Raw genomic sequence first — 23,123 nt, 5'->3', positions numbered from 1 at the left:
GGAGCAGCCAGTAAAGGGGCGAGTGGGAATGACACTGAGGGAGGAGCAGGCAGTATAGTGGTGAGTGGGAGTGACACGGAGGGAGGAGCAGTCAGTAAAGGCGCGAGTGGTAGAGACACTGAGGGAGGAGCAGTCAGAAAAGGGGCGAGTGGGAGTGACACGGAGGGAGGAACAGTCAGTAAAGGGGCGAGTGGGAGCGACACTGAGGGAGGAGCAGTCAGTAAAGGACCGAGTGGGAGAGACGCTGAGGGAGGAGCAGTCAGTAAAGGGGCGAGTGGGAGCGACACTGAGGGAGGAGCAGTCAGTAAAGGGGCGAGTGGGAGCGACACTGAGGGAGGAGCAGTCAGTAAAGGGGCGTGTGGGGGTGACACTGAGGGAGGAGCAGTCAGTAAAGGGGCTATTGGGAGCGACACTGAGGGAGGAGCAGTCAGTAAAGGGGCGAGTGGGAGCGGCACTGAGGGAGGAGCAGTCAGTAAAGGGGCGAGTGGGAGCGACACTGAGGGAGGAGCAGTCAGTAAAGGGGCGAGTGGGAGTGACACTGAGGGAGGAGCAGTCAGTAAAGGGGCGAGTGGGAGAGACACTGAGGGAGGAGCAGTCAGTAAAGGGGCGAGTGGGAGCGATGGGCGGAACAGTGGCAAATGGAATTTAACCCGGAAAAGTGCGAGGTGATGCACTTTGGGGGGACTAACAAGGCAAAGGAATACACAATGAATGGAAAGACCCTAGGCAAGACGGAGGGTCAGAGGGATCTGGGTGTGCAAGTACACAGATCCCTGAAGGCGGCGGAACAGGTGGATAAGGTGGTAAAAAAGGCATATGGGATACTTGCCTTCATTAGCCGAGGCATTGAATATAAGAGCAAGGAGGTTATGATGGAGCTGTATAAAACACTGGTTAGGCCACAGCTGGAATATTGTGTGCAGTTCTGGTCGCCACACTACAGGAAGGATGTGATCGCGTTAGAGAGGGTGCAGAGGAGGTTCACCAGGATGTTACCAGGGCTGGAGCGCTTCAGCTATGAAGAGAGACTGGGCAGGTTGGGTTTGTTTTCCTTGGAGCTGAGGAGGCTGAGGGGGGACATGATTGAGGTGTACAAAATTATGAGGGGCATAGATAGGATGGATGCTGAGGAGCTTTTTCCCTTAGTAGAGGGGTCGATAACTAGGGGGCATAGATTCAAGGTAAAGGGCGGGAGGTATGGAGGGGATTTGAGAAAGAACTTTTTCACCCAGAGGGTGGTTGGAGTCTGGAACTCACTGCCTGAAAGGGTTGTGGAGGCAGAAACCCTCACAACATTTAAGAAGCATTTGGATGTGCACTTGAAATGCCATAGCATACAAGGCTACGGGCCAAATGCTGGAATATGGGATTAGATTAGACCGGGCTTGATGGCCGGCGCGGACACGATGGGCCGAAGGGCCTCTATCCGTGCTGTATTACTCTATGACTCTATGACTCTATGACTCTATGACACTGAGGGAGGAGCAGTCAGTAAAGGGGCGAGTGGGAGCGACACTGCGGGAGGAGCAGTCAGTAAAGGGGCGAGAGGGAGCGACACTGAGGGAGGAGCAGTCAGTAAAGGGGAGAGTGGGAGTGAAACTGAGGGAGGAGCAGTCAGTAAAGGGGTGAGTGGGAGCGACACTGAGGGAGGAGCAGTCAGTAAAGGGGCGAGTGGGAGTGACACTGAGGGAGGAGCAGTCAGTAAAGGGGTGAGTGGGAGTGACACTGAGGGAGGAGCAGTCAGTAAAGGGGCGAGTGGGAGTGACACTGAGGGAGGAGCAGTCAGTAAAGGGGCGAGTGGGAGTGACACTGAGGGAGGAGCAGTCAGTAAAGGGGCGAGTGGGAGCGACACTGAGGGAGGAGCAGTCAGTAAAGGGGCGAGTGGGAGTGACACTGAGGGAGGAGCAGTCATAAAGGGGCGAGTGGGAGAGACACTGAGGGAGGAGCAGTCAGTAAAGGGGCGAGTGGGAGTGACACTGAGGGAGGAGCAGTCAGTAAAGGGGCGATTGGGAGAGACACTGAGGGAGGAGCAGTCAGTAAAGGGGCGAGTGGGAGTGACACTGAGGGAGGAGCAGTCAGTAAAGGGGCGAGTGGGAGTGACACTGAGGGAGGAAAAATCAGTAACGGGGCGAGTGGGAGCGGCACTGAGGGAGGAGCAGTCAGTAAAGGGGCGAGTGGGAGGGACACTGAGGGAGGAGCAGTCAGTAAAGGGGCGAGTGGGAGCGACACTGAGGGAGGAGCAGTCAGTGAAGGGGCGAGTGGGAGCGACACTGAGGGAGGAGCAGTCAGTAAAGGGCCGAGTGGGAGTGACTCTGAGGGAGGAGCAGTCAGTAAAGGGGCGAGTGGGAGTGACACTGAGGGAGGAGCAGTCAGTAAAGGGCCAAGTGGGAGCGACACTGAGGGAGGAGCAGTCAGTAAAGGGGCGAGTGGGAGCGACACTGAGGGAGGAGCAGTCAGTAAAGGGGCGAGTGGGAGTGACACTGAGGGAGGAGCAGTCAGTAAAGGGGCGATTGGGAGAGACACTGAGGGAGGGGCAGTCTGTAAAGGGGCGAGTGGGAGTGACACTGAGGGAGGAGCAGTCAGTAAAGGGGCGAGTGGGAGAGACACTGAGGGAGGAGCAGTCAGTAAAGAGGCGAGTGGGAGTGACACTGAGGGAGGAGCAGTCAGTAAGGGCCGAGTGGGAGCGACACTGAGGGAGGAGCAGTCAGTAAAGGGGCGAGTGGGAGTGACACTGAGGGAGGAAAAATCAGTAAAGGGGCGAGTGGGAGCGGCACTGAGGGAGGAGCAGTCAGTAAAGGGGCGAGTGGGAGTGACACTGAGGGAGGAGCAGTCAGTAAAGGGGCGAGTGGGAGCGACACTGAGGGAGGAGCAGTCAGTAAAGGGGCGAGTGGGTGCGACACTGAGGGAGGAGCAGTCAGTAAAGGGGCGAGTGCGAGCGGCACTGAGGGAGGAGCAGTCAGTAAAGGGACGAGTGGGAGTGGCACTGAGGGAGGAGCAGTCAGTAAAGGGGCGAGTGGGAGTGACTCTGAGGGAGGAGCAGTCAGTAAAGGGGCGAGTGGGAGTGACACTGAGGGAGGAGCAGTCAGTAAAGGGCCGAGTGGGAGTGACTCTGAGGGAGGAGCAGTCAGTAAAGGGGCGAGTGGGAGTGACACTGAGGGAGGAGCAGTCAGTAAAGGGCCGAGTGGGAGCGACACTGAGGGAGGAGCAGTCAGTAAAGGGGCGAGTGGGAGCGACACTGAGGGATGAGCAGTCAGTAAAGGGGCGAGTGGGAGCGACACTGAGAGAGGAGCAGTCAGTAAAGGGGTGAGTGGGAGCGACACTGAGGGAGGAGCAGTCAGTAAAGGGGCGAGTGGGAGGGACACTGAGGGAGGAGCAGTCAGTAAAGGGGCGAGTGGGAGCGACACTGAGGGAGGAGCAGTCAGTAAAGGGGTGAGTGGGAGTGACTCTGAGGGAGGAGCAGTCAGTAAAGGGGCGAGTGGGAGAGACACTGAGGGAGGAGCAGTTAGAAAAGGGGCGAGTGGGAGTGACACTGAGGGAGGAGCAGTCAGTAAAGGGGCGATTGGGAGAGACACTGAGGGAGGAGCAGTCAGTAAAGGGGCGAGTGGGAGTGACACTGAGGGAGGAGCAGTCAGTAAAGTGTAAGATTCGCAATTTTCAGCAAAAATCACGCAAGAAAACTGGATAAAATAAGACTGTTTATTGACCAAAGTAAGCTTGCACAGAAAAACCTTTGATAAAAGGGCATACAAAATGGCCGCCAGGCCCCGTGATCAGTTTATGAACCATTTTATTTCTGTTACTGCAAGCCAGACAGGCTTGTGGATTGAAGACAGTGAGCCCACGAAAGCCAGTCTCTGGGAACCGAAACTCAGAGCAACAGCATACATATTCAATGGATTATAAGTACAGGATGGGGCCCATCAAGATATGGGCGGACAATGTAAAAACACTTATACCCATTTATCGTACAAAGGAAAAACCGTTTAGCAGCCATCAAGGAAAATGTCCGGACCGATCAATATGCGAACCGAGCCACGGTGACAATGCAAAAGACATTGAAAGACATTATCGGCCAGGAAGGCCAGTTTAAGTTATCACCGGCTCCGTTACAAGACAAAGCGCCCCTGCAGAGATTTCTGCCCGCCAAAATTAATACAAAGACAGGACTATGATTTGGCGGGAGATAAGACTGTCCCAAAAGAGTATAACTATGGATTGAAAGTCCATCTAAGTTACTTCGGACTCCGGGTTACTTGAACAACTTCTTCTTCACTGCCACGGCTTCTTGTTGGGCGACTTCAGGCTTCCATTTTCTTCAAGAACTTTCTTCTACGAGGAACGAACGAAGGGCGGACGGTGCCCGGATCGGCGCCTCTTCCACTTCGGCAGATCGATGAAAACGTTTTCGTTTTTTTAAAGACGGACGGTTTCGGTAAAAGGACAACGTGGTCGGTGTTCAGCCAAACAAGGCTCGGCCACGACGAGAAGACGACGAGGGTGGCCCGGGTACTGGGGTCGGGAGATCATCGACGACCCAGGCCGACGGAGAAGAAACCCTCTGGAGAACCGGCGATCGATGCCACAAGATTCTCCCAAGTGCATAGCCTGCATCTGGGTCTGCTCCATGAACCCAAATTGACTTAGTGGATCTCAACCTTAACGAGCGCTCATCGAGGCTGGGTCTACCCCACCGCCTCGAGGGAGGAGAGAATATCGACTGCGCCAGAAGTTTCCAAATCCACGTGACGACGGAAAGCGGTGCCAAAAAGGCTGCGAACCCCCTTTCTCGCGATTTCGAGAGTGGTGAGCATGATCCCAAGTTCCCCAGGTCGAAACTTAGTTTAGGTATAGGGGAGGGAGTTAAGGGAAATCGTAATGTGTTTCCCCTTTTTCGATGTGCCGTGTGTTCCCCATTTCCATAGAGTCAAGTTCATAAATTTGTGCATGATTGTAGTAACTTTAATCTGTGCCTATGATATGTATTTTGTAATGCTTCAAACTGTTTAAAAATAAAAGCATCCATTTCGTGCTATTCAACCTGGTCTATTGAGTTCTTTCTCTGCACTACTGTTCTCTGCACCTAAGTCCAAGGTCTAGAACCGTAGGGGGGAGTGGGTCGAACCACTCAAGGGTAATTATTGCACGAAGCCTGGCAGGAGACCAGAAAGAGCAAGAGAAACCCCCTACAAAAGGGGCGAGTGGGAGGGACACTGAGGGAGGAGCAGTCAGTAACGGGGCGAGTGGGAGCGGGACTGAGGGAGGAGCAGTCAGTAAAGGGGCAAGTGGGAGAGGCACTGAGGGAGCACCAGCCAGTAAAGGGGCGAGTGGGAGCGACACTGAGGGAGACGCAGCCAGTAAAGGGGCGAGTGGGAGAGACACAGAGAGGAGCAGTGAGTAAAGGGGCGAGTGGGAGCGGCACTGAGTTAGGAGCAGCCAGTAAAGGGGCGAGTGGGAGTGACACTGAGGGAGGAGCAGTCATTAAAGGGTCGAGTGGGAGAGACACTGAGGGAGGAGCAGTCAGTAAAGGGGCGAGTGGGGGCGACACTGAGGGAGAAGCAGTCAGTAAGGGGCGAGTGGGAGCGACACTGAGGGAGGAGCAGTCAGTAAAGGGCGAGTGGGAGCGACACTGAGGGAGGAGTAGTCAGTAAAGGGGCGAGTGGGAGTGGCACTGAGGGAGGAGCAATCAGTAAAGGGCCGAGTGGGAGCGACACTGAGGGAGGAGCAGTCAGTAAATGGGCGAGTGGGAGAGACACTGAGGGAGGAGCAGTCAGCAAAGGGGCGAGTGGGAGTAACACTGAGGGAGGAGCAGTCAGTAAAGGGGCGAGTGGGAGTGACACTGAGGGAGGAGCAGTCAGTAAAGGGGCAAGTGGGAGAGGCACTGAGGGAGGAGCAGTCAGGAAAGGGTCGAGTGGGAGCGGCACTGAGAGAGGAGCAGTCAGTAAAGGGGCGATTGGGAGTGACACTGAGGGAGGAGCAGTCAGTAAAGGGGCGAGAGGGAGTGACACTGAGGGAGGAGCAGTCAGTAAAGGGGCGAGTGGGAGCGGCACTGAGGGAGGAGCAGTCAGTAAAGGGGCGAGAGGGAGTGACACTGAGGGAGGAGCAGTCAGTGAAGGGGCGAGTGGGAGCGACACTGAGGGAGGAGCAGTCAGTGAAGGGTCGAGTGGGAGCGACACTGAGGGAGGAGCAGTCAGGAAAGGGTCGAGTGGGAGCGACACTGAGGGAGGAGCAGTCAGTGAAGGGGCGAATGGGAGCGACACTGAGGGAGGAGCAGTCAGTAAAGGGCCAGTGTGAGTGACACTGAGGGAGGAGCAGTCAGTAAACGGGCGAGTGGGAGTGGCACTGAGGGAGGAGCAGTCAGTGAAGCGGTGAGTGAGAGCGACATTGAGGGAGGAGCAGTCAGTAAAGGGACGAGTGGGAGTGGCACTGAGGGAGGAGCAGTCAGTAAAGGGGCGAGTGGGAGCGACACTGAGGGAGGAGCAGTCAGTAAAGGTGCGAGTGGGAGTGACACTGAGGGAGGAGCAATCAGTAATGGGGCGAGTGGGAGTGACACTGAGAGAGGAGCAGTGAGTAAAGGGGCGAGTGGGAGTGGCACTGAGGGAGGAGCAGTCAGTAAATGGGCGAGTGGGAGTGACACTGAGGGAGGAGCAGTCAGTAAAGGGGCGAGTGGGAGGGACACTGAGGGAGGAGCAGTCAGTAAAGGGGCGAGTGGGAGCGACACTGAGGGAGGAACAGTCAGTAAAGGGGCGAGTGGGAGTGACACTGAGGGAGGAGCAATCAGTAATGGGGCGAGTGGGAGTGACACTGAGAGAGGAGCAGTGAGTAAAGGGGCGAGTGGGAGTGGCACTGAGGGAGGAGCAGTCAGTAAAGGGGCGAATGGGAGTGACACTGAGGGAGGAGCAGTCAGTAAAGGGGCGAGTGGGAGGGACACTGAGGGAGGAGCAGTCAGTAAAGGGGCGAGTGGGAGCGACACTGAGGGAGGAGCAGTCAGTAAAGGGGCGAGAGGGAGTGACACTGAGGGAGGAGCAGTCAGTAAAGGGGCGAGTGGGAGCGGCACTGAGGGAGGAGCAGTCAGTAAAGGGGCGAGAGGGAGTGACACTGAGGGAGGAGCAGTCAGTGAAGGGGCGAGTGGGAGCGACACTGAGGGAGGAGCAATCAGTGAAGGGTCGAGTGGGAGCGACACTGAGGGAGGAGCAGTCAGGAAAGGGTCGAGTGGGAGCGACACTGAGGGAGGAGCAGTCAGTGAAGGGGCGAATGGGAGCGACACTGAGGGAGGAGCAGTCAGTAAAGGGCCAGTGTGAGTGACACTGAGGGAGGAGCAGTCAGTAAACGGGCGAGTGGGAGTGGCACTGAGGGAGGAGCAGTCAGTGAAGCGGTGAGTGGGAGCGACATTGAGGGAGGAGCAGTCAGTAAAGGTACGAGTGGGAGTGGCACTGAGGGAGGAGCAGTCAGTAAATGGGCGAGTGGGAGTGACACTGAGGGAGGAGCAGTCAGTAAAGGGGCGAGTGGGAGGGACACTGAGGGAGGAGCAGTCAGTAAAGGGGCGAGTGGGAGCGACACTGAGGGAGGAGCAGTCAGTGAAGGGGCGAGTGGGAGTGACACTGAGAGAGGAGCAGTCAGTAGAGGGGCGAGTGGGAGCGACAATGAGGGAGGAGCAGTCCGTAAAGGGGCGAGTGGGAGCGAAACTGAGGGAGGAGCAGTCAGTAAAGGGGCGAGTGTGAGTGACACTGAGGGAGGAGCAGTCAGTAAAGGGGCAAGTGGGAGAGGCACTGAGGGAGCACCAGCCAGTAAAGGGGCGAGTGGGAGCGACACTGAGGGAGACGCAGCCAGTAAAGGGGCGAGTGGGAGAGACACAGAGAGGAGCAGTGAGTAAAGGGGCGAGTGGGAGCGGCACTGAGTTAGGAGCAGCCAGTAAAGGGGCGAGTGGGAGTGACACTGAGGGAGGAGCAGTCATTAAAGGGTCGAGTGGGAGAGACACTGAGGGAGGAGCAGTCAGTAAAGGGGCGAGTGGGGGCGACACTGAGGGAGAAGCCGTCAGTAAGGGGCGAGTGGGAGCGACACTGAGGGAGGAGCAGTCAGTAAAGGGCGAGTGGGAGCGACACTGAAGGAGGAGTAGTCAGTAAAGGGGCGAGTGGGAGTGGCACTGAGGGAGGAGCAGTCAGTAAAGGGGCGAGTGGGAGTGACACTGAGGGAGGAGCAGTCAGTAAAGGGGCGAGCGGGAGGGAAACTGAGGGAGGAGCAATCAGTAAAGGGCCGAGTGGGAGCGACACTGAGGGAGGAGCAGTCAGTAAATGGGCGAGTGGGAGCGACACTGAGGGAGGAGCAGTCAGCAAAGGGGCGAGTGGGAGTAACACTGAGGGAGGAGCAGTCAGTAAAGGGGCGAGTGGGAGTGACACTGAGGGAGGAGCAGTCAGTAAAGGGGCAAGTGGGAGAGGCACTGAGGGAGGAGCAGTCAGGAAAGGGTCGAGTGGGAGCGGCACTGAGAGAGGAGCAGTCAGTAAAGGGGCGATTGGGAGTCACACTGAGGGAGGAGCAGTCAGTAAAGGGGCGAGAGGGAGTGACACTGAGGGAGGAGCAGTCAGTAAAGGGGCGAGTGGGAGCGGCACTGAGGGAGGAGCAGTCAGTAAAGGGGCGAGAGGGAGTGACACTGAGGGAGGAGCAGTCAGTGAAGGGGCGAGTGGGAGCGACACTGAGGGAGGAGCAGTCAGTGAAGGGTCGAGTGGGAGCGACACTGAGGGAGGAGCAGTCAGGAAAGGGTCGAGTGGGAGCGACACTGAGGGAGGAGCAGTCAGTGAAGGGGCGAATGGGAGCGACACTGAGGGAGGAGCAGTCAGTAAACGGGCGAGTGGGAGTGGCACTGAGGGAGGAGCAGTCAGTGAAGCGGTGAGTGGGAGCGACATTGAGGGAGGAGCAGTCAGTAAAGGGACGAGTGGGAGTGGCACTGAGGGAGGAGCAGTCAGTAAAGGGGCGAGTGGGAGCGACACTGAGGGAGGAGCAATCAGTAATGGGGCGAGTGGGAGTGACACTGAGAGAGGAGCAGTGAGTAAAGGGGCGAGTGGGAGTGGCACTGAGGGAGGAGCAGTCAGTAAATGGGCGAGTGGGAGTGACACTGAGGGAGGAGCAGTCAGTAAAGGGGCGAGTGGGAGGGACACTGAGGGAGGAGCAGTCAGTAAAGGGGCGAGTGGGAGCGACACTGAGGGAGGAGCAGTCAGTAAAGGGGCGAGTGGGAGTGACACTGAGGGAGGAGCAATCAGTAATGGGGCGAGTGGGAGTGACACTGAGAGAGGAGCAGTGAGTAAAGGGGCGAGTGGGAGTGGCACTGAGGGAGGACCAGTCAGTAAAGGGGCGAATGGGAGTGACACTGAGGGAGGAGCAGTCAGTAAAGGGGCGAGTGGGAGGGACACTGAGGGAGGAGCAGTCAGTAAAGGGGCGAGTGGGAGCGATACTGAGGGAGGAGCAGTCAGTAAAGGGGTGAGTGGGAGTGACTCTGAGGGAGGAGCAGTCAGTAAAGGGGCGAGTGGGAGAGACACTGAGGGAGGAGCTGTTAGTAAAGGGGCGAGTGGGAGTGACACTGAGGGAGGAGCAGTCAGTAAAGGGGCGAGTGGGAGTGACACTGAGGGAGGAGCAGTCAGTAAAGGGGCGAGTGGGAGTGGCACTGAGGGAGGAGCAGTCAGTAAAGGGGCGAGTGGGAGTGACTCTGAGGGAGGAGCAGTCAGTAAAGGGGCGAGTGGGAGTGACACTGAGGGAGGAGCAGTCAGTAAAGGGCCGAGTGGGAGTGACTCTGAGGGAGGAGCAGTCAGTAAAGGGGCGAGTGGGAGTGACACTGAGGGAGGAGCAGTCAGTAAAGGGCCAAGTGGGAGCGACACTGAGGGAGGAGCAGTCAGTAAAGGGGCGAGTGGGAGCGACACTGAGGGAGGAGCAGTCAGTAAAGGGGTGAGTGGGAGTGACACTGAGGGAGGAGCAGTCAGTAAAGGGGCGATTGGGAGAGACACTGAGGGAGGGGCAGTCTGTAAAGGGGTGAGTGGGAGTGACACTGAGGGAGGAGCAGTCAGTAAAGGGGCGATTGGGAGAGACACTGAGGGAGGAGCAGTCAGTAAAGGGGCGAGTGGGAGTGACACTGAGGGAGGAGCAGTCAGTAAAGGGGCGAGTGGGAGTGACACTGAGGGAGGAGCAGTCAGTAACGGGGCGAGTGGGAGAGGCACTGAGGGAGGAGCAGTCAGTAAAGGGGCGAGTGGGAGCGACACTGAGGGAGGAGCAGTCAGTAAAGGGGCGAGTGGGAGCGGCACTGAGGGAGGAGCAGTCAGTAAAGGGGCGAGTGGGAGTGACTCTGAGGGAGGAGCAGTCAGTAAAGGGGCGAGTGGGAGTGACACTGATGGAGGAGCAGTCAGTAAGGGCCGAGTGGGAGTGACTCTGAGGGAGGAGCAGTCAGTAAAGGGGCGAGTGGGAGTGACACTGAGGGAGGAGCAGTCAGTAAAGGGGCGAGTGGGAGGGACACTGAGGGAGGAGCAGTCAGTAAAGGGGCGAGTGGGAGCGACACTGAGGGAGGAGCAGTCAGTAAAGGGGCGAGAGGGAGTGACACTGAGGGAGGAGCAGTCAGTAAAGGGGCGAGTGGGAGCGGCACTGAGGGAGGAGCAGTCAGTAAAGGGGCGAGAGGGAGTGACACTGAGGGAGGAGCAGTCAGTGAAGGGGCGAGTGGGAGCGACACTGAGGGAGGAGCAGTCAGTGAAGGGTCGAGTGGGAGCGACACTGAGGGAGGAGCAGTCAGGAAAGGGTCGAGTGGGAGCGACACTGAGGGAGGAGCAGTCAGTGAAGGGGCGAATGGGAGCGACACTGAGGGAGGAGCAGTCAGTAAAGGGCCAGTGTGAGTGACACTGAGGGAGGAGCAGTCAGTAAACGGGCGAGTGGGAGTGGCACTGAGGGAGGAGCAGTCAGTGAAGCGGTGAGTGGGAGCGACATTGAGGGAGGAGCAGTCAGTAAAGGGACGAGTGGGAGTGGCACTGAGGGAGGAGCAGTCAGTAAAGGGGCGAGTGGGAGCGACACTGAGGGAGGAGCAGTAAGTAAAGGTGCGAGTGGGAGTGACACTGAGGGAGGAGCAATCAGTAATGGGGCGAGTGGGAGTGACACTGAGGGAGGAGCAGTCAGTAAATGGGCGAGTGTGAGTGACACTGAGGGAGGAGCAGTCAGTAAAGGGGCGAGTGGGAGGGACACTGAGGGAGGAGCAGTCAGTAAATGGGCGAGTGTGAGTGACACTGAGGGAGGAGCAGTCAGTAAAGGGGCGAGTGGGAGGGACACTGAGGGAGGAGCAGTCAGTAAAGGGGCGAGTGGGAGCGACACTGAGGGAGGAGCAGTCAGTGAAGGGGCGAGTGGGAGTGACACTGAGGGAGGAGCAGTGAGTAAAGGGGCGAGTGGGAGTGGCACTGAGGGAGGACCAGTCAGTAAAGGGGCGAATGGGAGTGACACTGAGGGAGGAGCAGTCAGTAAAGGGGCGAGTGGGAGGGACACTGAGGGAGGAGCAGTCAGTAAAGGGGCGAGTGGGAGCGATACTGAGGGAGGAGCAGTCAGTAAAGGGGTGAGTGGGAGTGACTCTGAGGGAGGAGCAGTCAGTAAAGGGGCGAGTGGGAGAGACACTGAGGGAGGAGCTGTTAGTAAAGGGGCGAGTGGGAGTGACACTGAGGGAGGAGCAGTCAGTAAAGGGGCGAGTGGGAGTGACACTGAGGGAGGAGCAGTCAGTAAAGGGGCGAGTGGGAGTGGCACTGAGGGAGGAGCAGTCAGTAAAGGGGCGAGTGGGAGTGACTCTGAGGGAGGAGCAGTCAGTAAAGGGGCGAGTGGGAGTGACACTGAGGGAGGAGCAGTCAGTAAAGGGCCGAGTGGGTGTGACTCTGAGGGAGGAGCAGTCAGTAAAGGGGCGAGTGGGAGTGACACTGAGGGAGGAGCAGTCAGTAAAGGGCCAAGTGGGAGCGACACTGAGGGAGGAGCAGTCAGTAAAGGGGCGAGTGGGAGCGACACTGAGGGAGGAGCAGTCAGTAAAGGGGCGAGTGGGAGTGACACTGAGGGAGGAGCAGTCAGTAAAGGGGCGATTGGGAGAGACACTGAGGGAGGGGCAGTCTGTAAAGGGGTGAGTGGGAGTGACACTGAGGGAGGAGCAGTCAGTAAAGGGGCGATTGGGAGAGACACTGAGGGAGGAGCAGTCAGTAAAGGGGCGAGTGGGAGTGACACTGAGGGAGGAGCAGTCAGTAAAGGGGCGAGTGGGAGTGACACTGAGGGAGGAGCAGTCAGTAACGGGGCGAGTGGGAGAGGCACTGAGGGAGGAGCAGTCAGTAAAGGGGCGAGTGGGAGCGACACTGAGGGAGGAGCAGTCAGTAAAGGGGCGAGTGGGAGCGGCACTGAGGGAGGAGCAGTCAGTAAAGGGGCGAGTGGGAGTGACTCTTAGGGAGGAGCAGTCAGTAAAGGGGCGAGTGGGAGTGACACTGATGGAGGAGCAGTCAGTAAAGGGCCGAGTGGGAGTGACTCTGTGGGAGGAGCAGTCAGTAAAGGGGCGAGTGGGAGTGACACTGAGGGAGGAGCAGTCAGTAAGGGCCGAGTGGGAGCGACACTGAGGGAGGAGCAGTCAGTAAAGGGGCGAATGGGAGTGACACTGAGGGAGGAGCAGTCAGTAAAGGGGCGAGTGGGAGGGACACTGAGGGAGGAGCAGTCAGTAAAGGGGCGAGTGGGAGCGACACTGAGGGAGGAGCAGTCAGTAAAGGGGCGAGAGGGAGTGACACTGAGGGAGGAGCAGTCAGTAAAGGGGCGAGTGGGAGCGGCACTGAGGGAGGAGCAGTCAGTAAAGGGGCGAGAGGGAGTGACACTGAGGGAGGAGCAGTCAGTGAAGGGGCGAGTGGGAGCGACACTGAGGGAGGAGCAGTCAGTGAAGGGTCGAGTGGGAGCGACACTGAGGGAGGAGCAGTCAGGAAAGGGTCGAGTGGGAGCGACACTGAGGGAGGAGCAGTCAGTGAAGGGGCGAATGGGAGCGACACTGAGGGAGGAGCAGTCAGTAAAGGGCCAGTGTGAGTGACACTGAGGGAGGAGCAGTCAGTAAACGGGCGAGTGGGAGTGGCACTGAGGGAGGAGCAGTCAGTGAAGCGGTGAGTGGGAGCGACATTGAGGGAGGAGCAGTCAGTAAAGGGACGAGTGGGAGTGGCACTGAGGGAGGAGCAGTCAGTAAAGGGGCGAGTGGGAGCGACACTGAGGGAGGAGCAGTAAGTAAAGGTGCGAGTGGGAGTGACACTGAGGGAGGAGCAATCAGTAATGGGGCGAGTGGGAGTGACACTGAGGGAGGGGCAGTCTGTAAAGGGGTGAGTGGGAGTGACACTGAGGGAGGAGCAGTCAGTAAATGGGCGAGTGTGAGTGACACTGAGGGAGGAGCAGTCAGTAAAGGGGCGAGTGGGAGGGACACTGAGGGAGGAGCAGTCAGTAAAGGGGCGAGTGTGAGTGACACTGAGGGAGGAGCAGTCAGTAAAGGGGCAAGTGGGAGAGGCACTGAGGGAGCACCAGCCAGTAAAGGGGCGAGTGGGAGCGACACTGAGGGAGACGCAGCCAGTAAAGGGGCGAGTGGGAGAGACACAGAGAGGAGCAGTGAGTAAAGGGGCGAGTGGGAGCGGCACTGAGTTAGGAGCAGCCAGTAAAGGGGCGAGTGGGAGTGACACTGAGGGAGGAGCAGTCATTAAAGGGTCGAGTGGGAGAGACACTGAGGGAGGAGCAGTCAGTAAAGGGGCGAGTGGGGGCGACACTGAGGGAGAAGCAGTCAGTAAGGGGCGAGTGGGAGCGACACTGAGGGAGGAGCAGTCAGTAAAGGGCGAGTGGGAGCGACACTGAGGGAGGAGTAGTCAGTAAAGGGGCGAGTGGGAGTGGCACTGAGGGAGGAGCAGTCAGTAAAGGGGCGAGTGGGAGTGACACTGAGGGAGGAGCAGTCAGTAAAGGGGCGAGCGGGAGGGAAACTGAGGGAGGAGCAATCAGTAAAGGGCCGAGTGGGAGCGACACTGAGGGAGGAGCAGTCAGTAAATGGGCGAGTGGGAGCGACACTGAGGGAGGAGCAGTCAGCAAAGGGGCGAGTGGGAGTAACACTGAGGGAGGAGCAGTCAGTAAATGGGCGAGTGGGAGTGACACTGAGGGAGGAGCAGTCAGTAAAGGGGCAAGTGGGAGAGGCACTGAGGGAGGAGCAGTCAGGAAAGGGTCGAGTGGGAGCGGCACTGAGAGAGGAGCAGTCAGTAAAGGGGCGATTGGGAGTGACACTGAGGGAGGAGCAGTCAGTAAAGGGGCGAGAGGGAGTGACACTGAGGGAGGAGCAGTCAGTAAAGGTGCGAGTGGGAGCGGCACTGAGGGAGGAGCAGTCAGTAAAGGGGCGAGAGGGAGTGACACTGAGGGAGGAGCAGTCAGTGAAGGGGCGAGTGGGAGCGACACTGAGGGAGGAGCAGTCAGTGAAGGGTCGAGTGGGAGCGACACTGAGGGAGGAGCAGTCAGGAAAGGGTCGAGTGGGAGCGACACTGAGGGAGGAGCAGTCAGTGAAGGGGCGAATGGGAGCGACACTGAGGGAGGAGCAGTCAGTAAAGGGCCAGTGTGAGTGACACTGAGGGAGGAGCAGTCAGTCACCGGGCGAGTGGGAGTGGCACTGAGGGAGGAGCAGTCAGTGAAGCGGTGAGTGGGAACGACATTGAGGGAGGAGCAGTCAGTAAAGGGACGAGTGGGAGTGGCACTGAGGGAGGAGCAGTCAGTAAAGGGGCGAGTGGGAGCGACACTGAGGGAGGAGCAGTCAGTAAAGGTGCGAGTGGGAGTGACACTGAGGGAGGAGCAATCAGTAATGGGGCGAGTGGGAGTGACACTGAGAGAGGAGCAGTGAGTAAAGGGGCGAGTGGGAGTGGCACTGAGGGAGGAGCAGTCAGTAAATGGGCGAGTGGGAGTGACACTGAGGGAGGAGCAGTCAGTAAAGGGGCGAGTGGGAGGGACACTGAGGGAGGAGCAGTCAGTAAAGGGGCGAGTGGGAGCGACACTGAGGGAGGAGCAGTCAGTAAAGGGGCGAGTGGGAGTGACACTGAGGGAGGAGCAATCAGTAATGGGGCGAGTGGGAGTGACACTGAGAGAGGAGCAGTGAGTAAAGGGGCGAGTGGGAGTGGCACTGAGGGAGGAGCAGTCAGTAAAGGGGCGAATGGGAGTGACACTGAGGGAGGAGCAGTCAGTAAAGGGGCGAGTGGGAGGGACACTGAGGGAGGAGCAGTCAGTAAAGGGGCGAGTGGGAGCGACACTGAGGGAGGAGCAGTCAGTAAAGGGGTGAGTGGGAGTGACTCTGAGGGAGGAGCAGTCAGTAAAGGGGCGAGTGGGAGAGACACTGAGGGAGGAGCAGTTAGTAAAGGGGCGAGTGGGAGTGACACTGAGGGAGGAGCAGTCAGTAAAGGGGCGAGTGGGAGTGACACTGAGGGAGGAGCAGTCAGTAAAGGGGCGAGTGGGAGTGGCACTGAGGGAGGAGCAGTCAGTAAAGGGGCGAGTGGGAGTGACTCTGAGGGAGGAGCAGTCAGTAAAGGGGCGAGTGGGAGTGACACTGAGGGAGGAGCAGTCAGTAAAGGGCCGAGTGGGAGTGACTCTGAGGGAGGAGCAGTCAGTAAAGGGGCGAGTGGGAGTGACACTGAGGGCGGAGCAGTCAGTAAAGGGCCAAGTGGGAGCGACACTGAGGGAGGAGCAGTCAGTAAAGGGGCGAGTGGGAGCGACACTGAGGGAGGAGCAGTCAGTAAAGGGGCGAGTGGGAGTGACACTGAGGGAGGAGCAGTCAGTAAAGGGGCGATTGGGAGAGACACTGAGGGAGGGGCAGTCTGTAAAGGGATGAGTGGGAGTGACACTGAGGGAGGAGCAGTCAGTAAAGGGGCGATTGGGAGAGACACTGAGGGAGGAGCAGTCAGTAAAGGGGCGAGTGGGAGTGACACTGAGGGAGGAGCAGTCAGTAAAGGGGCGAGTGGGAGTGACACTGAGGGAGGAGCAGTCAGTAACGGGGCGAGTGGGAGAGGCACTGAGGGAGGAGCAGTCAGTAAAGGGGCGAGTGGGAGCGACACTGAGGGAGGAGCAGTCAGTAAAGGGGCGAGTGGGAGCGGCACTGAGGGAGGAGCAGTCAGTAAAGGGGCGAGTGGGAGTGACTCTGAGGGAGGAGCAGTCAGTAAAGGGGCGAGTGGGAGTGACACTGATGGAGGAGCAGTCAGTAAAGGGCCGAGTGGGAGTGACTCTGAGGGAGGAGCAGTCAGTAAAGGGGCGAGTGGGAGTGACACTGAGGGAGGAGCAGTCAGTAAGGGCCGAGTGGGAGCGACACTGAGGGAGGAGCAGTCAGTAAAGGGGCGAGTGGGAGCGACACTGAGGGAGGAGCAGTCAGTAAAGGGGCGAGTGGGAGTGACACTGAGGGAGGAGCAGTCAGTAAAGGGGCGATTGGGAGAGACACTGAGGGAGGAGCAGTCAGTAAAGGGGCGAGTGGGAGTGACACTGAGGGAGGAGCAGTCAGTAAAGGGGCGAGTGGGAGTGACACTGAGGGAGGAAAAATCAGTAAAGGGGCGAGTGGGAGCGGCACTGAGGGAGGAGCAGTCAGTAAAGGGGCGAGTGGGAGTGACACTGAGGGAGGAGCAGTCAGTAAAGGGGCGAGTGGGAGTGACACTGAGGGAGGAGCAGTCAGTAAAGGGGCGAGTGGGAGCGGCACTGAGGGAGGAGCAGTCAGCAAAGGGGCGAGTGGGAGCGACACTGAGGGAGGAGCAGTCAGTAAAGGGGCGAGTGGGAGCGGCACTGAGGGAGGAGCAGTCAGTAAAGGGACGAGTGGGAGTGGCACTGAGGGAGGAGCAGTCAGTATAGGGGCGAGTGGGAGTGACTCTGAGGGAGGAGCAGTCAGTAAAGGGGCGAGTGGGAGTGACACTGAGGGAGGAGCAGTCAGTAAAGGGCCGAGTGGGAGTGACTCTGAGGGAGGAGCAGTCAGTAAAGGGGCGAGTGGGAGTGACACTGAGGGAGGAGCAGTCAGTAAAGGGCCGAGTGGGAGCGACACTGAGGGAGGAGCAGTCAGTAAAGGGGCGAGTGGGAGCGACACTGAGGGAGGAGCAGTCAGTAAAGGGGCGAGTGGGAGCGACACTGAGAGAGGAGCAGTCAGTAAAGGGGCGAGTGGGAGCGACACTGAGGGAGGAGCAGTCAGTAAAGGGGCGAGTGGGAGCGACACTGAGGGAGGAGCAGTCAGTAAAGGGGCGAGTGGGAGCGACACTGAGGGAGGAGCAGTCAGTAAAGGGGCGAGGGGGAGCGACACTGAGGGAGGAACAGTCAGCAAAGGGCAGAGTGGGAGCGACACTGAGGGAGGAGCAGTCAGTAAAGGGGCGAGTGGGAGCGACACTGAGGGAGGAGCAGTCAGTAAAGGGGCGAGTGGGAGAGATACTGAGGGAGGAGCAGTCAGTAAAGGGCGAGTGTGAGCGACACTGAGGGAGGAGCAGTCAGTAAAGGGGCGAGTGGGAGCGGCACTGAGAGAGGAGCAGTCAGTAAAGGGGCGAGTGGGAGAGGCACTGAGGGAGGAGCAGTCAGTAAAGGGGCGAGTGGGAGCGGCACTGAGAGAGGAGCAGTCAGTAAAGGGGCGAGTGGGAGTGACACTGAGGGAGGAGCAGTCAGTAAAGGGGTGAGTGGGAGCGACACTGAGGGAGGAGCAGTCAGTGAAGGGGCGAGTGGGAGTGACACTGAGAGAGGAGCAGTCAGTAAAGGGGCGAGTGGGAGCGACAATGAGGGAGGAGCAGTCCGTAAAGGGGCGAGTGGGAGCGAAACTGAGGGAGGAGCAGTCAGTAAAGGGACGAGTGGGAGTGGCACTGAGGGAGGAGCAGTCAGTAAAGGGGCGAGTGGGAGCGACACTGAGGGAGGAGCAGTAAGTAAAGGTGCGAGTGGGAGTGACACTGAGGGAGGAGCAATCAGTAATGGGGCGAGTGGGAGTGACACTGAGGGAGGAGCAGTCAGTAAATGGGCGAGTGTGAGTGACACTGAGGGAGGAGCAGTCAGTAAAGGGGCGAGTGGGAGGGACACTGAGGGAGGAGCAGTCAGTAAAGGGGCGAGTGTGAGTGACACTGAGGGAGGAGCAGTCAGTAAAGGGGCAAGTGGGAGAGGCACTGAGGGAGCACCAGCCAGTAAAGGGGCGAGTGGGAGCGACACTGAGGGAGACGCAGCCAGTAAAGGGGCGAGTGGGAGAGACACAGAGAGGAGCAGTGAGTAAAGGGGCGAGTGGGAGCGGCACTGAGTTAGGAGCAGCCAGTAAAGGGGCGAGTGGGAGTGACACTGAGGGAGGAGCAGTCATTAAAGGGTCGAGTGGGAGAGACACTGAGGGAGGAGCAGTCAGTAAAGGGGCGAGTGGGGGCGACACTGAGGGAGAAGCAGTCAGTAAGGGGCGAGTGGGAGCGACACTGAGGGAGGAGCAGTCAGTAAAGGGCGAGTGGGAGCGACACTGAGGGAGGAGTAGTCAGTAAAGGGGCGAGTGGGAGTGGCACTGAGGGAGGAGCAGTCAGTAAAGGGGCGAGTGGGAGTGACACTGAGGGAGGAGCAGTCAGTAAAGGGGCGAGCGGGAGGGAAACTGAGGGAGGAGCAATCAGTAAAGGGCCGAGTGGGAGCGACACTGAGGGAGGAGCAGTCAGTAAATGGGCGAGTGGGAGCGACACTGAGGGAGGAGCAGTCAGCAAAGGGGCGAGTGGGAGTAACACTGAGGGAGGAGCAGTCAGTAAATGGGCGAGTGGGAGTGACACTGAGGGAGGAGCAGTCAGTAAAGGGGCAAGTGGGAGAGGCACTGAGGGAGGAGCAGTCAGGAAAGGGTCGAGTGGGAGCGGCACTGAGAGAGGAGCAGTCAGTAAAGGGGCGATTGGGAGTGACACTGAGGGAGGAGCAGTCAGTAAAGGGGCGAGAGGGAGTGACACTGAGGGAGGAGCAGTCAGTAAAGGTGCGAGTGGGAGCGGCACTGAGGGAGGAGCAGTCAGTAAAGGGGCGAGAGGGAGTGACACTGAGGGAGGAGCAGTCAGTGAAGGGGCGAGTGGGAGCGACACTGAGGGAGGAGCAGTCAGTGAAGGGTCGAGTGGGAGCGACACTGAGGGAGGAGCAGTCAGGAAAGGGTCGAGTGGGAGCGACACTGAGGGAGGAGCAGTCAGTGAAGGGGCGAATGGGAGCGACACTGAGGGAGGAGCAGTCAGTAAAGGGCCAGTGTGAGTGACACTGAGGGAGGAGCAGTCAGTCACCGGGCGAGTGGGAGTGGCACTGAGGGAGGAGCAGTCAGTGAAGCGGTGAGTGGGAACGACATTGAGGGAGGAGCAGTCAGTAAAGGGACGAGTGGGAGTGGCACTGAGGGAGGAGCAGTCAGTAAAGGGGCGAGTGGGAGCGACACTGAGGGAGGAGCAGTCAGTAAAGGTGCGAGTGGGAGTGACACTGAGGGAGGAGCAATCAGTAATGGGGCGAGTGGGAGTGACACTGAGAGAGGAGCAGTGAGTAAAGGGGCGAGTGGGAGTGGCACTGAGGGAGGAGCAGTCAGTAAATGGGCGAGTGGGAGTGACACTGAGGGAGGAGCAGTCAGTAAAGGGGCGAGTGGGAGGGACACTGAGGGAGGAGCAGTCAGTAAAGGGGCGAGTGGGAGCGACACTGAGGGAGGAGCAGTCAGTAAAGGGGCGAGTGGGAGTGACACTGAGGGAGGAGCAATCAGTAATGGGGCGAGTGGGAGTGACACTGAGAGAGGAGCAGTGAGTAAAGGGGCGAGTGGGAGTGGCACTGAGGGAGGAGCAGTCAGTAAAGGGGCGAATGGGAGTGACACTGAGGGAGGAGCAGTCAGTAAAGGGGCGAGTGGGAGGGACACTGAGGGAGGAGCAGTCAGTAAAGGGGCGAGTGGGAGCGACACTGAGGGAGGAGCAGTCAGTAAAGGGGTGAGTGGGAGTGACTCTGAGGGAGGAGCAGTCAGTAAAGGGGCGAGTGGGAGAGACACTGAGGGAGGAGCAGTTAGTAAAGGGGCGAGTGGGAGTGACACTGAGGGAGGAGCAGTCAGTAAAGGGGCGAGTGGGAGTGACACTGAGGGAGGAGCAGTCAGTAAAGGGGCGAGTGGGAGTGGCACTGAGGGAGGAGCAGTCAGTAAAGGGGCGAGTGGGAGTGACTCTGAGGGAGGAGCAGTCAGTAAAGGGGCGAGTGGGAGTGACACTGAGGGAGGAGCAGTCAGTAAAGGGCCGAGTGGGAGTGACTCTGAGGGAGGAGCAGTCAGTAAAGGGGCGAGTGGGAGTGACACTGAGGGCGGAGCAGTCAGTAAAGGGCCAAGTGGGAGCGACACTGAGGGAGGAGCAGTCAGTAAAGGGGCGAGTGGGAGCGACACTGAGGGAGGAGCAGTCAGTAAAGGGGCGAGTGGGAGTGACACTGAGGGAGGAGCAGTCAGTAAAGGGGCGATTGGGAGAGACACTGAGGGAGGGGCAGTCTGTAAAGGGATGAGTGGGAGTGACACTGAGGGAGGAGCAGTCAGTAAAGGGGCGATTGGGAGAGACACTGAGGGAGGAGCAGTCAGTAAAGGGGCGAGTGGGAGTGACACTGAGGGAGGAGCAGTCAGTAAAGGGGCGAGTGGGAGTGACACTGAGGGAGGAGCAGTCAGTAACGGGGCGAGTGGGAGAGGCACTGAGGGAGGAGCAGTCAGTAAAGGGGCGAGTGGGAGCGACACTGAGGGAGGAGCAGTCAGTAAAGGGGCGAGTGGGAGCGGCACTGAGGGAGGAGCAGTCAGTAAAGGGGCGAGTGGGAGTGACTCTGAGGGAGGAGCAGTCAGTAAAGGGGCGAGTGGGAGTGACACTGATGGAGGAGCAGTCAGTAAAGGGCCGAGTGGGAGTGACTCTGAGGGAGGAGCAGTCAGTAAAGGGGCGAGTGGGAGTGACACTGAGGGAGGAGCAGTCAGTAAGGGCCGAGTGGGAGCGACACTGAGGGAGGAGCAGTCAGTAAAGGGGCGAGTGGGAGCGACACTGAGGGAGGAGCAGTCAGTAAAGGGGCGAGTGGGAGTGACACTGAGGGAGGAGCAGTCAGTAAAGGGGCGATTGGGAGAGACACTGAGGGAGGAGCAGTCAGTAAAGGGGCGAGTGGGAGTGACACTGAGGGAGGAGCAGTCAGTAAAGGGGCGAGTGGGAGTGACACTGAGGGAGGAAAAATCAGTAAAGGGGCGAGTGGGAGCGGCACTGAGGGAGGAGCAGTCAGTAAAGGGGCGAGTGGGAGTGACACTGAGGGAGGAGCAGTCAGTAAAGGGGCGAGTGGGAGTGACACTGAGGGAGGAGCAGTCAGTAAAGGGGCGAGTGGGAGCGGCACTGAGGGAGGAGCAGTCAGCAAAGGGGCGAGTGGGAGCGACACTGAGGGAGGAGCAGTCAGTAAAGGGGCGAGTGGGAGCGGCACTGAGGGAGGAGCAGTCAGTAAAGGGACGAGTGGGAGTGGCACTGAGGGAGGAGCAGTCAGTATAGGGGCGAGTGGGAGTGACTCTGAGGGAGGAGCAGTCAGTAAAGGGGCGAGTGGGAGTGACACTGAGGGAGGAGCAGTCAGTAAAGGGCCGAGTGGGAGTGACTCTGAGGGAGGAGCAGTCAGTAAAGGGGCGAGTGGGAGTGACACTGAGGGAGGAGCAGTCAGTAAAGGGCCGAGTGGGAGCGACACTGAGGGAGGAGCAGTCAGTAAAGGGGCGAGTGGGAGCGACACTGAGGGAGGAGCAGTCAGTAAAGGGGCGAGTGGGAGCGACACTGAGAGAGGAGCAGTCAGTAAAGGGGCGAGTGGGAGCGACACTGAGGGAGGAGCAGTCAGTAAAGGGGCGAGTGGGAGCGACACTGAGGGAGGAGCAGTCAGTAAAGGGGCGAGTGGGAGCGACACTGAGGGAGGAGCAGTCAGTAAAGGGGCGAGGGGGAGCGACACTGAGGGAGGAACAGTCAGCAAAGGGCAGAGTGGGAGCGACACTGAGGGAGGAGCAGTCAGTAAAGGGGCGAGTGGGAGCGACACTGAGGGAGGAGCAGTCAGTAAAGGGGCGAGTGGGAGAGATACTGAGGGAGGAGCAGTCAGTAAAGGGCGAGTGTGAGCGACACTGAGGGAGGAGCAGTCAGTAAAGGGGCGAGTGGGAGCGGCACTGAGAGAGGAGCAGTCAGTAAAGGGGCGAGTGGGAGAGGCACTGAGGGAGGAGCAGTCAGTAAAGGGGCGAGTGGGAGCGGCACTGAGAGAGGAGCAGTCAGTAAAGGGGCGAGTGGGAGTGACACTGAGGGAGGAGCAGTCAGTAAAGGGGTGAGTGGGAGCGACACTGAGGGAGGAGCAGTCAGTGAAGGGGCGAGTGGGAGTGACACTGAGAGAGGAGCAGTCAGTAAAGGGGCGAGTGGGAGCGACAATGAGGGAGGAGCAGTCCGTAAAGGGGCGAGTGGGAGCGAAACTGAGGGAGGAGCAGTCAGTAAAGGGGCGAGTGTGAGTGACACTGAGGGAGGAGCAGTCAGTAAAGGGGCAAGTGGGAGAGGCACTGAGGGAGCACCAGCCAGTAAAGGGGCGAGTGGGAGCGACACTGAGGGAGACGCAGCCAGTAAAGGGGCGAGTGGGAGAGACACAGAGAGGAGCAGTGAGTAAAGGGGCGAGTGGGAGCGGCACTGAGGTAGGAGCAGCCAGTAAAGGGGCGAGTGGGAGTGACACTGAGGGAGGAGCAGTCATTAAAGGGTCGAGTGGGAGAGACACTGAGGGAGGAGCAGTCAGTAAAGAGGCGAGTGGGGGCGATACTGAGGGAGAAGCAGTCAGTAAGGGGCGAGTGGGAGCGACACTGAGGGAGGAGCAGTCAGTAAAGGGCGAGTGGGAGCGACACTGAGGGAGGAGTAGTCAGTAAAGGGGCGATTGGGAGAGACACTGAGGGAGGAGCAGTCAGTAAAGGGGCGAGTGGGAGTGACACTGAGGGAGGAGCAGTCAGTAAAGGGGCGAGTGGGAGTGACACTGAGGGAGGAGCAGTCAGTAACGGGGCGAGTGGGAGAGGCACTGAGGGAGGAGCAGTCAGTAAAGGGGCGAGTGGGAGTGACTCTGAGGGAGGAGCAGTCAGTAAAGGGGCGAGTGGGAGTGACACTGATGGAGGAGCAGTCAGTAAAGGGCCGAGTGGGAGTGACTCTGAGGGAGGA

Source organism: Somniosus microcephalus, chromosome 8 (genome assembly GCF_052327205.1).
Source record: "Somniosus microcephalus isolate GS21.2 chromosome 8, FLI_Smic_1.0, whole genome shotgun sequence".
Lineage (NCBI taxonomy): Eukaryota > Metazoa > Chordata > Chondrichthyes > Squaliformes > Somniosidae > Somniosus > Somniosus microcephalus.
This window is presented reverse-complemented; position numbering follows the sequence as displayed.